The sequence below is a fragment of the Cavia porcellus genome, unplaced genomic scaffold (assembly GCF_034190915.1).
Source record: "Cavia porcellus strain 051 isolate PalLab524CR breed Dunkin Hartley unplaced genomic scaffold, mCavPor4.1 scaffold_16, whole genome shotgun sequence".
NCBI classification, from domain to species: Eukaryota; Metazoa; Chordata; class Mammalia; order Rodentia; family Caviidae; genus Cavia; species Cavia porcellus.
This window is the reverse complement of record NW_026947499.1, coordinates 44,122,573-44,134,809: the sequence shown is the minus strand read 5'-3', so window position 1 is coordinate 44,134,809 and position 12,237 is coordinate 44,122,573. Positions and strand designations below refer to the sequence as shown.

Sequence of the window (12,237 nt, the reverse complement as noted above, 5' to 3'; positions counted from 1 at the left end):
AAACACTATGGTCTGGCAAGGTACTTTAATAAATTTACCAGAAACATAATTTGAGTTATTCAAATGTCAATTGGGAAGATTTTGGCAACATTAAAAATTTCCAACCACAAATATAACAGTACAATCATACTCTGAATTTTCAACCTGTGACAGCTTTAAAGTAAATGCTAGTTACTCTACTCCTTAAAAGATTCAAAGGAACTAGCAATCCATACAACTGTTTTTATCAACAGACTCTTGGTATACCATGCCAGAGCAACAGACTTTTCAAAGCTCTTTTAGTTCTTTATGTGTAACATGTTTCATTCTTTAAAAAACAAATCAAGAGATCTACTAAGCCAAAACAGTTCATATTTAACTAAATGTAATCTGAATTTGAGGGGTAGGAGGAGAGATATCTTTCTAACTACTATATTGTCTCTTTGTAGACATACTTTTTTTTTAAGTGAACTCCTCCCTCTAATTTTTGTTATAGTCATCTACTGACAACCCAGAGCCATCCTAAATTATTCAGCAATTTTGAGCCTAATAGTTTTTCCTCTTTGTGTAATCTCCTGCCATCCTAGGAGGGAAGTAAGAATTTCTTCTAATTATTCAATGTCCCAGTAATTCAACTTCTTAAAAAACAGGAGCCTTCTCATTCTCAGCATTTCAACCTCCCACAATAATAATCATATCCCTCACCCCCAGATACTGAATTCTGACATACCTAATATGAATACATCCTTTCCTGCTTTATGCCTCCTACATCTGTTTGCTAATCTACACATTCCTTCCTTCATTTTCTTCGTTATTCATTTATTCTACATTCAACTAATATTTGTAAACATCTGCTACTTGCCAATTTTTGTTCTAGATGAAGAACATACACTATTAAGAAATAAAGATACGGTAACCCAGACAAAAACCTACCCTCATGAGATATGACAAGAACTAAAAAATAAAATACATCCTGACAAACAGTGCTGAGTCCTCTCCTAGAAAAATAAGGCAGGAAAGGAAGTTGTAAGCAGTGAATGACACCATGTCAGATGTTGACCACGGTAGCCCTGACACTTCTGTCCATGGAGATACAAAGCTAAAAGAGGTGAAGGGAAAGCTACACAGATACCTACAAAGACACACAGAAGCCTTCCAGGCAGAGCCAACAGCAACTGTAAAAGCCCATGGCAAGAATATTTCTGGGGCAGTTTAGCCCACCAAGCAGCCAGAGTGCCTGTCACAGAAGCAGCAACGGAGCTGAGATTTGGAAGGCCTCCACAAGAGGTTGGCTCTGTAGGCCTCTGACTGAGCTAGAAATGAATACACTGGATTGCTACTGCAGTGATAGGTTAGGCCGCTAGTAAAAGTGACTGCTCTGGCTGCTAAGGTAGGAATACACTATAGCCCTGGTATAAAGCAGAGGCAGGAAGGCCTGGTGCTTGCTGACTTTGAAGAGGTCATTACCCTTGTAGTCCTTCCAAGCAGTGAGTGATTTTGGTCTCATAACCACTCCCCACCACACACACACTGTATTGCTAGTACAGGAAGTGGGGCAGATATTTACCCAGTTCATCATTATTTCTACCTGATTCTCTTGCCCCTGTCTGACACCTTTCAGCTTTGAATCGCTTATCACCAAACTATTGCCCTTCCTCCATCAATTGTGACTGTTCTCCAACAACCCGTCACCCTTCTTTAGCTACTCACCCCTAAAAGCACATCCCTCCAACATACAAACTTCACACATCTGCCATGTGATCACAATTTCCAATTTCCCTTTTCTCAAATTCTGAATCAAACAATCTTGAACTTAACAGATCCCAATACCTTTCTGCTCTTCCCTTCTTCCCTGATGTGGTCATTCCTGCTTCATGGTCACGATTTTAAACTCCCTCCAAGGGTTACGATTTATTTCTAGATGCCCCACCCTCACGCCTCATGTGTATATAAGTGAGGTTTTTGGGAGGTGATTGGATCATGGGGGTGTGATACTCTTATAAATGGGTTAGTCTAGTTATTAGTTTATAGCTAAATGTGATGTTAGGAGTTGAAGTTTGGTCGAAGGAAGTAGCTCACGGGGAGTGTAGCCTGGGAGATTGTACTCCCTCCCTCCTCCTTTGAGGTCTCTCTGCTTCCTGCCTACCATGTCACAAACAGTTTCTCTTCTGCTATGCCCCACTGCCATAGTGCCCTGCCTTCAGGCCAACTGACTACAGACTAAAACCTCTACAAACTGTGAGCCAAAATATACCTTTCTTCCTTAGAGCTGTGGATGTCAACTATTGCGTCTCAGTGATGAGAAAGCAATGGAGACACCACCATTTCTTTGCACCTCACTCACACCATCAAAGAGGAAGAATTGTCAGGAAGGACATACTTTGCAAAGCAATTTGTGAGGTAGTCATAAAGAAGACATATCTTAGACAGAAGCTGAGAATGTTCATGCCCTGCAAGGACAGCTAAGTATATTTCCACATGGGCGTATACTGGGCAGGTAGAAATGCACAGATGGTTCTCAACAGTTTCTATATTTAAGGCACAAGGAAGCAGAGTCATCAAGTGAGTGGGAAACAAGGACAAAAAGGAAGGAAGGAAATGAGTGAAAAATAAATGAAGGTGGAACTTCTGTGAGAGCTCAGCCCCTTCCTTCTATAAAGTAACCAAGCCAGTCTCACTCACATTTGCCTCACTATCTGGTCTAGAACCTGGCAGGGGGTGGTGGAGAGACAGAAAATAAAACTAAATGGTCATGAGGGGAATAAGATTATAGAGGACCTTAAAAACTACACTGAGGACCAGGGATTTAGCTCAGCGGCATAAGCACCTGACTGGCAAGTGCAAGGTCATGAATTTGATCCCCAGTACCAAAAAATTAAATAACATAACATAAATAAACCCTGCACTGAGTGGGAGAGGATTTCTGAGCAAGGAATGCTATGATTAAAGTAGTATTTAAGGGAGATGACACTCAGAACATTGGATGGCATGGACAGAGAGGAGGGAGCCAAAGGGATTCACCCTGAGAATAGGATGACTTAGGGGGCTGAGGGAAGTGAAGAGTAGAAGGCAAATGAATGAAGTAATCATCTTGATACATAATAAACACCTCATCACATGTGGGAAAAGAAAAAAAGACCTTTCTTCCATGAGACAAGTGGACAGAACCTGGTGACTGGGCACATAAGCTGAATGTATTTGAAGTTTCAGTTCTACAACTTGTATAATGTGAAGAAGGCATGGCACTGCATTGGTCAAATCCTTTTAAAGCCAGAAGCTGGAAGGGGATCTGAGATTATGAGTTTCAATTCCCCTGTTTATAAATGAAGCAACAGAGGCCCAAAGAAGTGATTTTTCTGATGTTACAAATCTAGTTGCAGACAACTGGGACCAGCAGTCACGTCCTGGCTCCCTTCAGAGCTCCTTCTACCCTGCTGCCTCTTCTAGACTCATCCCCAGTTTTCTGTTTGCCTACCCAGACTCTCAGATGCCACACTTCTGCTAACAAAAATGCCATGGGATCAGCCACTGGTTTGGTCCCAGCAACTATCTAGTCCAGGAAAGTTAACTCTCACATCAAGGCTACAGAACTGTTGTTGGCCTGTTAAGTAGGTCCTATCTTGCCCTTTAATTTAAGTCCTGCTCACCCTCTGCTACTTCTCCAGACACACTGTTACTGTTAAGTTCATATCTCAAAGTTTTGGAATAAATAGGACACAGCCCAACTCTAAGGATCATTAGTAATTAAAATACGTAAAACAATTTTGAGATTGAAGGACAAACCCTATAGACCCTATGCGGTTCTTCCCCTCTATCTGACACAGTTACAGATTTTAAGCCACTCAGCCCACTGTGAGGAAAATAATTGAGCTATGTGGGAATCTAGTTTTGTGTTTTTTACATTGCTCCTAGTACTGCTGACAACAAAAACTAGACAATTTCTATTTTTTTTAAAGACTTAATTTCTAGTAGGGTTTCCACATTCTTTTTCCCAGATAACATTCAATAGTAAAATACAAGTTTCTGGATAATTTCCAAGTGAATTGAGAGCTTTGACAATTTACATGAACACAGCTTTTAGTGATCTGATGGAAAACAAACAGACTATTTATACTAAATAAAAATGGATTACTGGTAGTCTCACTTCCTCTGTCAGTGTCAACAAGGACACCAGGTGCTACTGACTTGAGCAAACTGGCCACACTGGAACAGATATGTGGAATGAATTATTTAAACTTATCAGTAGCTTCTTGAGTAAAGTCAGTAGATACACTGAATAATTTTATATCAGAAATGTTTAGGATTACTTTTGTCTCCACTTCATAATACAAAGGGCTGAAACATTTTTAAACAAAACAAAACAAACAAACGAAACTCTAAAATATACCAAAATCACTTTTGGGAGAATACTAATCCTGCATTTCAAAATCAAATTTTCAAAGTACCAGCCCCTGCAGTGATGAGAATATCACAATTCAAATGTACCCAAGGCATCAAGCCTGATCCTCTGGTGTATGTTTTGATGTTACTTTATTTCTAAATAGTAATCATTATGAAAAAAAACTTATTTACCACATGCTCTAAGCACCTTAAAAACTTAAACTGAGTACAGCTGTTTTGCAGCAGCTTCAAGACATTCTCTTAGTGACTAAGTGGCAGGTGGTGTTCAGTTTATTTCCAAGCATGAAAACTAAGCCCTTGAACCTATGAGTGAGGAAAAGCATTCAGCTTAAAGTTTAGAAAGGAAGGAACTACATGACAGTTTCCTTTAGAACAAGCTGCTTTTTCAGCTTCCTGCATGAAAATTATTGTGCTTTACAGCAATTGCTAAGAAACAATGAAGAAATGATACATAAACTTTTAGACAGTTAAGTTTTAACTTCTTTAAAGAACAACTTATTCTAATAATTTTTATATTTAATCAAGTCAAGAACAGAAAAGGAGACTGATAAAATGAAATAGAAATGTGGTTCAAAGCTTAAAATGGATTCTAAAAATTTCAGATTACTTATAGAAAAGTTCATTTTGTTGTTATTGTTGTCTTGGGGTTTTTTGTTTTGTTTTTTCCAGAAAATAAGAGACATTAATTCTGGCTTTAAAAGTCCAAATACCAAAATACTGTATTGCTAACAGAAATGATGAGGAAGATTTTCTTTGTCAGCATAGTTGCTGCTACTGTTACCATGAACCTATTTTGATTAAAACATAAGCACACATATGCATACCAAATTTATTCTTCATGGTGGCACATGCCTGTAATTCAAGCACTCAGGAGGCTGAGGCAAGAGGATTATTTCAAGTTTGAAACCATCCTGGGCTGCAAAGTAAAACTCAAGGCCAGCCTGAACTGCTTAGTGAGACTCTGTCTCAAAAAGGCAAAAAAAAAATCTTAAACATACTTTTCATACTAGTAATATTTAATTATTTCTAAAAGTAATACTCTTTAAAAAAATAAAGTACATCAAGAATCTTGAATCTGAATGGGAACAACAGTAACCACTTCAGCATATAAGACTTAAATGCCTTCTCCCAAACTTCTACAAAATGGCCAAGTTCCTCAGCGGTCTGCTTTCATGGCCTTATCAAAAACATGTACAAAGCCAGAAAGATGATTATGTTATCTACTGGTTCTAAATATTCTCCCTGCACAATTCAGTATGTTGCTACTATTCACTTAGACATTTTCCATCAAAGGTTGTTAAATGAACTTAAGCTTATAATTAAATTCAACCTTGCATTCTCATGTACTCTTTCCTGAATAGTACAAGCTTATTTTATTCAAATATACACATGTGGTACAGAACTCCATAAACTTGATTAGGAAATAGTAAAACAGGCATTAGAAACTACAAATAATTCAAGGTCTCCTATTGTTCTTTAATGCACCCCAGTCCTTTGTATATTCTAACACCGGGTCCTGCAGTTGTTCTGAATTCAGAGCTTTGAGAAGCATGTGACCCTGGTCTAAAAGACTAAAGTCATTAGAGAGCAGCTTGATTCACTGGACTCTCCAACCCTAGGAGGACCACAGTCCACTTCCATGGCCTGGAACCACGTAATTAAAGGAGTGCTGGGAGGATAGGACGTAGTATGAAAAGAAGGTGGTAATAGCCAATATCTGGGCTAGAGCTCAGAGCTTCTTGTCCCTTCCCTGCAACCAGACACTTGGAGGAGACAAGGAAGCTATAGAACTATGTTAGACCAAAGGTAGATCTTCTCAAATGCTTTCTTCCAGGGTTATCTCATACTAGAACCATGACCTTTCAACACCTTCCTCTCCAGCAACTGCTGCCCATACTTAACTATTTATCTAGCACAATAATGGACAGAAGGCAATCATTCTTGAACTATTTGTTGGAGGCCAGTATGAAGTCTATTTTTGAGTAAGTTCTTGCCTCTTGCCCTAACTGCATATCTCCTATTCTATGCCTAGTGCTTATTTCTTATGTCATATCAAAAACTGTCAGGAAAGCATACGCTAAACCCTTTCATTCTAAAAGAAAATGGCAGATATGTTGTAGACCTCTCTCAGTGGCCTTGCAAAATGCTGGAATTTCAATGACTGATACGTGAATGGCTGAGATGTTCTATGCAGCACCCAGAACCACATCACAGGTACAATTGTTCCCCTCTACAACTGGCGGGTCTACCATGCTGAAAAGCTCTTAGCCTTTTTTTTCTGAGTTAGTCTAACAGCCATCTATGCTGTTTTCTCTGTGGTAACCTATGTCCTGACCTTCTGGAATATAGTACATGGACCACACAAGCAACTGTACTACTTTAATTAATATGCTGAACACTGGTCCAATTGGTGCAGTTGGATACACAATTTTGCTTTATTTCATATATACCGAGTTCCGTTTTCAACTCAGTTGGAAGCTGCACAAAGAGAGAAGCAATGTGTACTGCAGTTATACCAAGCCCAATGCTGAGCACCTACTAGGTATTCAAGCAGGGCAGTCTAATTAACGTTCGTAATACAGCAGCAATGCTTATCGGAAATGTCCTATAAAAACAAAATTATCAGAAAACTAGAATGAACAATGATAGCACTGTTGCTATTAAAATACAATTCATGTTTACTTAAGAGTTTACTAAATGTCAAGTTTTGAGCCAGGCTCTTTACAGATCTCTTTCATTTAATCTGTAGAGCAAACCCATGAAGTTTGGAGAAGCCAAATAACTCATTCACACTGACAGTCAAGTGGGGCAGGTGGCATAGTCCAAAGTCTACATCAAACTAGCCTGTAAGTTTAAAAATTTCTTCCAAATACTTCCTATCGGTATGAATAAGAAGTTCAGTGATCAATAAGAACTGATTTAAATTAACTCTTCACCTCTTGGCCATACCTCGGCAGTTTCTTTTGTGGGAAAACCATCTTCATCCAAACTCCATGTTCATCTGGCAAATTGTAACACATCCTTCAAGTCAAATAGAGTGTTCCCTGACTCTCTTCTGTATCACCCCCAACCTGCTCACTGCTCCCTGACCCCTAAGGCTAGTGCATGCTACCCTATGCCAAGAGAATCTGAGCGTGCTGAGCCTAGAACCTTGGCTCTGCAGCTGTGTGCCCAGCATTTTCCCAAGGCAAGTACACAGTAAATGTCCTTGAAGTACTTGTTGGAGTAGGATTAAGAATCTCAGTTTGCAACACCTGTCTTTCACAGCTAAGTATCAAGATCTACTTCTTAACTTTCAATAGTTTAAATTTGTTTCCATAGTAACTGGGCAAAGTACTGGTAAAACGGGGGAGGGTGGGCTCTACCTTAAGGTTCATCCCACTGCAGCTCTTCATAATCATTTGCTTTTGTTCTTAGTGTGAACAGACAGAATGACAGCATTTAACTTGCTCTACTTCTCTACACTCTACCATTCTAACTTTACTGGTAACAATAAAACTTGTGTTTTGGAACAGACCTAAACCAGAATAGAATTTCTATTAACAAAAGGATAGCATCTCATTATTCACAAATATAAAATATCTGTGAGAACAATGTAACTAATTAGACCGCAGCTATATTTCAGACCCAGAAATACCAAAAGATATGTTGTGACAATCTTAGTTTTTGAAGTTAACATTTTGACAATTGACCTTTTATGAAAGATGTCATCAGCAATTCTGTAAGGAAGAGATCAGAGGAGACTTCTCTGGGTTAATTTAAAACATGGCATATATCAGGAAAAAGGGAGTAGGGGTGGTATGAGATAGCTTCTCAAGGCCTCTACCAGCTAAGTAATTTTAATAAGGAAAAGAAAAATATGTTTGGTTCTGAAGAGCAAATAATTTTAAAAACAATTATAAATGCAGGGAAATGCAGTTGCATTTAATTAGAAAAATTATAATTCTAAAAGTAGATAGATTGGCTTAGATAAATTAACACAAAAATTCTAAGTAGCTTCTAATCTGCATAAAACCTTTAATTATTTCCTTGAGGTCTTAGAGCAGAAAAAATGACTTCCTACTGAAAATGGCATTACAGAGTTTCTCACTTAAGCCACACCAGAAGAGAAAGGTACCATTTACATCTCCCTAACCCATTGTGAGGCAACATTAGAACCAGGTCTCCCAACTCCTGGTCCTACTATCATCACAATTAGCTGTTAACCATCCACCTTCCTTGCCCATTACCATTTTCTCCTCTACAAAATATACAGAATGAAAATGTTTAATTTCGAGAATAAACCTATCAAATAAGTAGCTTGCTCTTTCAACCACATTTTTAAGGCTCAATTTTTAAAAAAAGAGGTAAAATAACAATAGATCCCTTTGCCCTCATGCACAATGAAAATAACTCTATTTTCTCCTTTTGTTTCTTTCCCTACAATTTACCACTCATACTAATGCCTCTCAGCAAATAGTTAAGTATTTTTCAAAACCTTTATACATAGTATCTTGATTCTGATTTGAGAGAAACTCAAACTTTTGTTTTTCTAACTTTCTGATACATGAAATGCTACATTATTTACTCCAACTATATGATAATCAGAATCAAGCGTTTTCAATGATAAAAATATTTTTCAAACTTAGAACTTAAGTTAAAAAAAATTTGCTAGAGACATTACTAAGTGAGCCTTTTCAGCAAGACACTGACATAAATCTTTTTAACAACTCCATTCCCACCCCCAGTTTCCTTCTATTTAGTATCTTGCCGGACACCTGCCAATAGTGTTAACAACTATAGTTACCATGACTACTGTACACAGTCTTAACAGAAATTAAAAGCAGATTATCCCTAAGTCCAAGTGAGTAATACCTGTGTGCTGAGTTATTCTTGGTATATTATTATCCTTTTTTCAGAATACATTAACTGGAAGACAGATCTGCAGCCAATATGAACACACTTTAAAAACTAACTCTTTGGGTTTGGTTACCTCAACCAAGTAAAACACTTCAGCTGTCAACTCCACAAAGACCTTCTTATCCCACTCCTCATAAGCTAAGCATTGATCTATGTATTCTCCATGATCTTGCCTTCACCACAGTATCTTTTCACTAGAAGAAAACAGATCATGCGTCTAAATTGTTATGACTTCTCTGAGCCTCAAAATCTCTCTATCTTAGGCAGGAAACAGTTTAAATAGATCTTTAAAGAATTATACTTTATTCTTAAAATGTTAAAAACATAGCAAGAAAATTAAATTATACACAGAGTAAGCAGGAGGGAAAGTAATGAAGAAAAAGCTAAAAAAAAAAAAAATCAATGAAACAGAAAACCGAGAAAAATGAATTAAAAGCTGGTTCTTGGGCTAGAAATGTAGCTCAGTGGTACAGTGTATCTTAAGTGGTACACTTAGGATATGCAAAGATCAATCCGCAGCACACATAAACACATATACACAAAATAAACAGAATTTAGTTCCTGTTAGGCTCATAAGGAAAAGGAGACAGAGAGAGAGACAGAGACAAAGAGAGAGAGAGACAGAGAGAGAGAGAGAAAGAGAAAGAAATTATAGTATCATTACTGGGAATGAGACAGGTGACATCATCATAGAGTCTGAAGATATGAAAAGGATATAAAGGATTGTTATGGAAAACTTAAATCAATAAATTCAACAATTTAGATAAACATGGTCAATTCCAAAAATATCAAATTCACTTAAGAAGGGATAACTTGAATTAAACAGTCATGAATGTATTTTAAAAACTGAACTTGCAGTTCAAAACTCTCCTCTCAAAGAGAACTCCAGATTCATATACCTTCACTAGTGAATCCTAACACATTTAAGGAAAAAAAAATTAATAATAATACAATTTATTTAATTTCAGAAAATTGGGCAAGAGGAAATATTTCCAACTTTTTCCATGAAGCCAGCATTAACCTGATTTCAAAAGCAGACAAAAACAGTACAAGCAGTTGGCACTGCCTCTCATGTACACAGATGGAAAAATCCCAAACGAAATTTTAACAAATTAAATTCAACGACATATAAATAGACCAACGAATCAGGACCAAATGAAAATTATGTTAGTTTACCATTCAAAACACAAGGTAAAGCAGGATATGCTAATATATAACTGTAATCTCAGCTATTCAAAAAGATGCAGCAGGAGAGTCACAAGCTTTGAGGTCAGCCTGGGCAAACTATCAAAATCTTGTATTTAAAAAAAAAAAAGATCTGGGGCTGTAACTCAGTACTTCCTGGTTCAATCCCCAGCACTATTAAAATTAAACAAAACAAAAAAAAAATCCACAATGTCATACACATGTTAACAAACTAAAAAAATTAAAACCATATGATCATCTCAATAGATGCAGAAAAAGATTTAACAAAATTCAACATTCACTCTTCGTTAACAATACAAAATCATCTTTGTATAGTAGGAACCTAAGTGAACATTCTCATCAATAAAACAAACACAAAAATACTTATAGTTAACATCACATTAACAATGAAAGGCTTGTTATATTCCTATTAATGTAAGAAACAAGGATGTTGACTCTTATCATTTCTATCCAACAATATACTAGAGATTCTGCCTCAGTTCAGTAACATAAGAAATAATAAGCATTCAAGTGAGAAAGGGAGAATCAAACTGTCATTGTTATTTTAATTTATTTCTGTGGTACTAGGGAATCCAGGTCCTTGTATATACTAGGCAAGTGCTTCACCTGGGCCCTCATGGTCTGTCTTTATTTTTAAATGATGTGATTATTTATGTAGAAAATCCAACAAAATGTACTAAAAAACTACTAATAAGTGAATTTAACAAAGTTCACAGATCGAGATTTACATACACAACTGAATTGTACTTCTGTGTTTGCAATGAACATTCTGTATTTTGACATTTTAAAATAGTATAACAACGCTCAAAATATGAACTATTTAGGACTAATCTAAAAAAGATGCACAAGATCTGTACTTTAAAAGATTGCTAAGAGAAATTTTTAAAAATCTAAGCAAATGAAGAGAAATAACATATTCACAGATTCAAGACTCGATGTTAACAAGTAAATTCTCTCCCAAAACTGATCCATATATTCACTATCATTCAAAATCCTAGTAAGTTCTTTCTTATAAGTTGATAAGCTGATTCTAAATTTCAAATAGACATATGAAAGACCAGAATACCCTGAAGAACTTTATAAAAGAAAGAAGCTGGATTTTAAGACTTATCAAGTTAAGAGTAATCAAGAAAGCACGGTACTGGAGTAAAACAAGTATTTCATCAATGGAACAAAACAGAAGCCAAGATAGATCCAACACATGTAGACAGCTGATTTTTTTTACAAAGGTGTAAAGGCAATTCAGAAGAGAAAGGCTCATTTTAACAAACAATGCTGAAACAGATGATACATACCATCCAACAACAGACAAAAATTAACTCAAAATGAGTTATACTCCTAAGTGTAAAATTTAAAATATAAAAATTTTACAAGGAAACATAGGAGTTAACCCCTATGAGGTAACCTCAGGTGACCCCGAGTTAGGTAAAGAGTTCTCTGAAAAATACCATTAAAAGAATGTAAAAGACAAGGCTCAGGCTAGGACAAAGTATTACAAACCATAAAGCTGATAGAGAATCTGTATTTAGAATAAAAAACACTCACAACTTAAGAAAACCCAACAAATAAACATGTAAAAGATTTGACACTTTACTAAGGAATAACAAGCCCATGAAAATATGCTTGACACTCAGTCCTTAGGAAAATGTGAATTAAAATCAAAATGAGATACTACTCTGAACTATTAGAATGACAACAATCTAAAAAGACTAGCTAGCCATGTCAATTGTGACACAGAAATGGAACAACTGA

General features: G+C 36.6%; 1 protein-coding gene across 4 annotated transcripts in view; it reads right to left on the bottom strand.

The window, feature by feature from the left end:
• The window catches only part of Mrtfb (myocardin related transcription factor B), a 215,363-nt gene that overhangs the window by 180,702 nt on the left and 22,424 nt on the right, over positions 1 to 12,237 (bottom strand). The gene's annotated exons all lie outside the window — the stretch shown is intronic.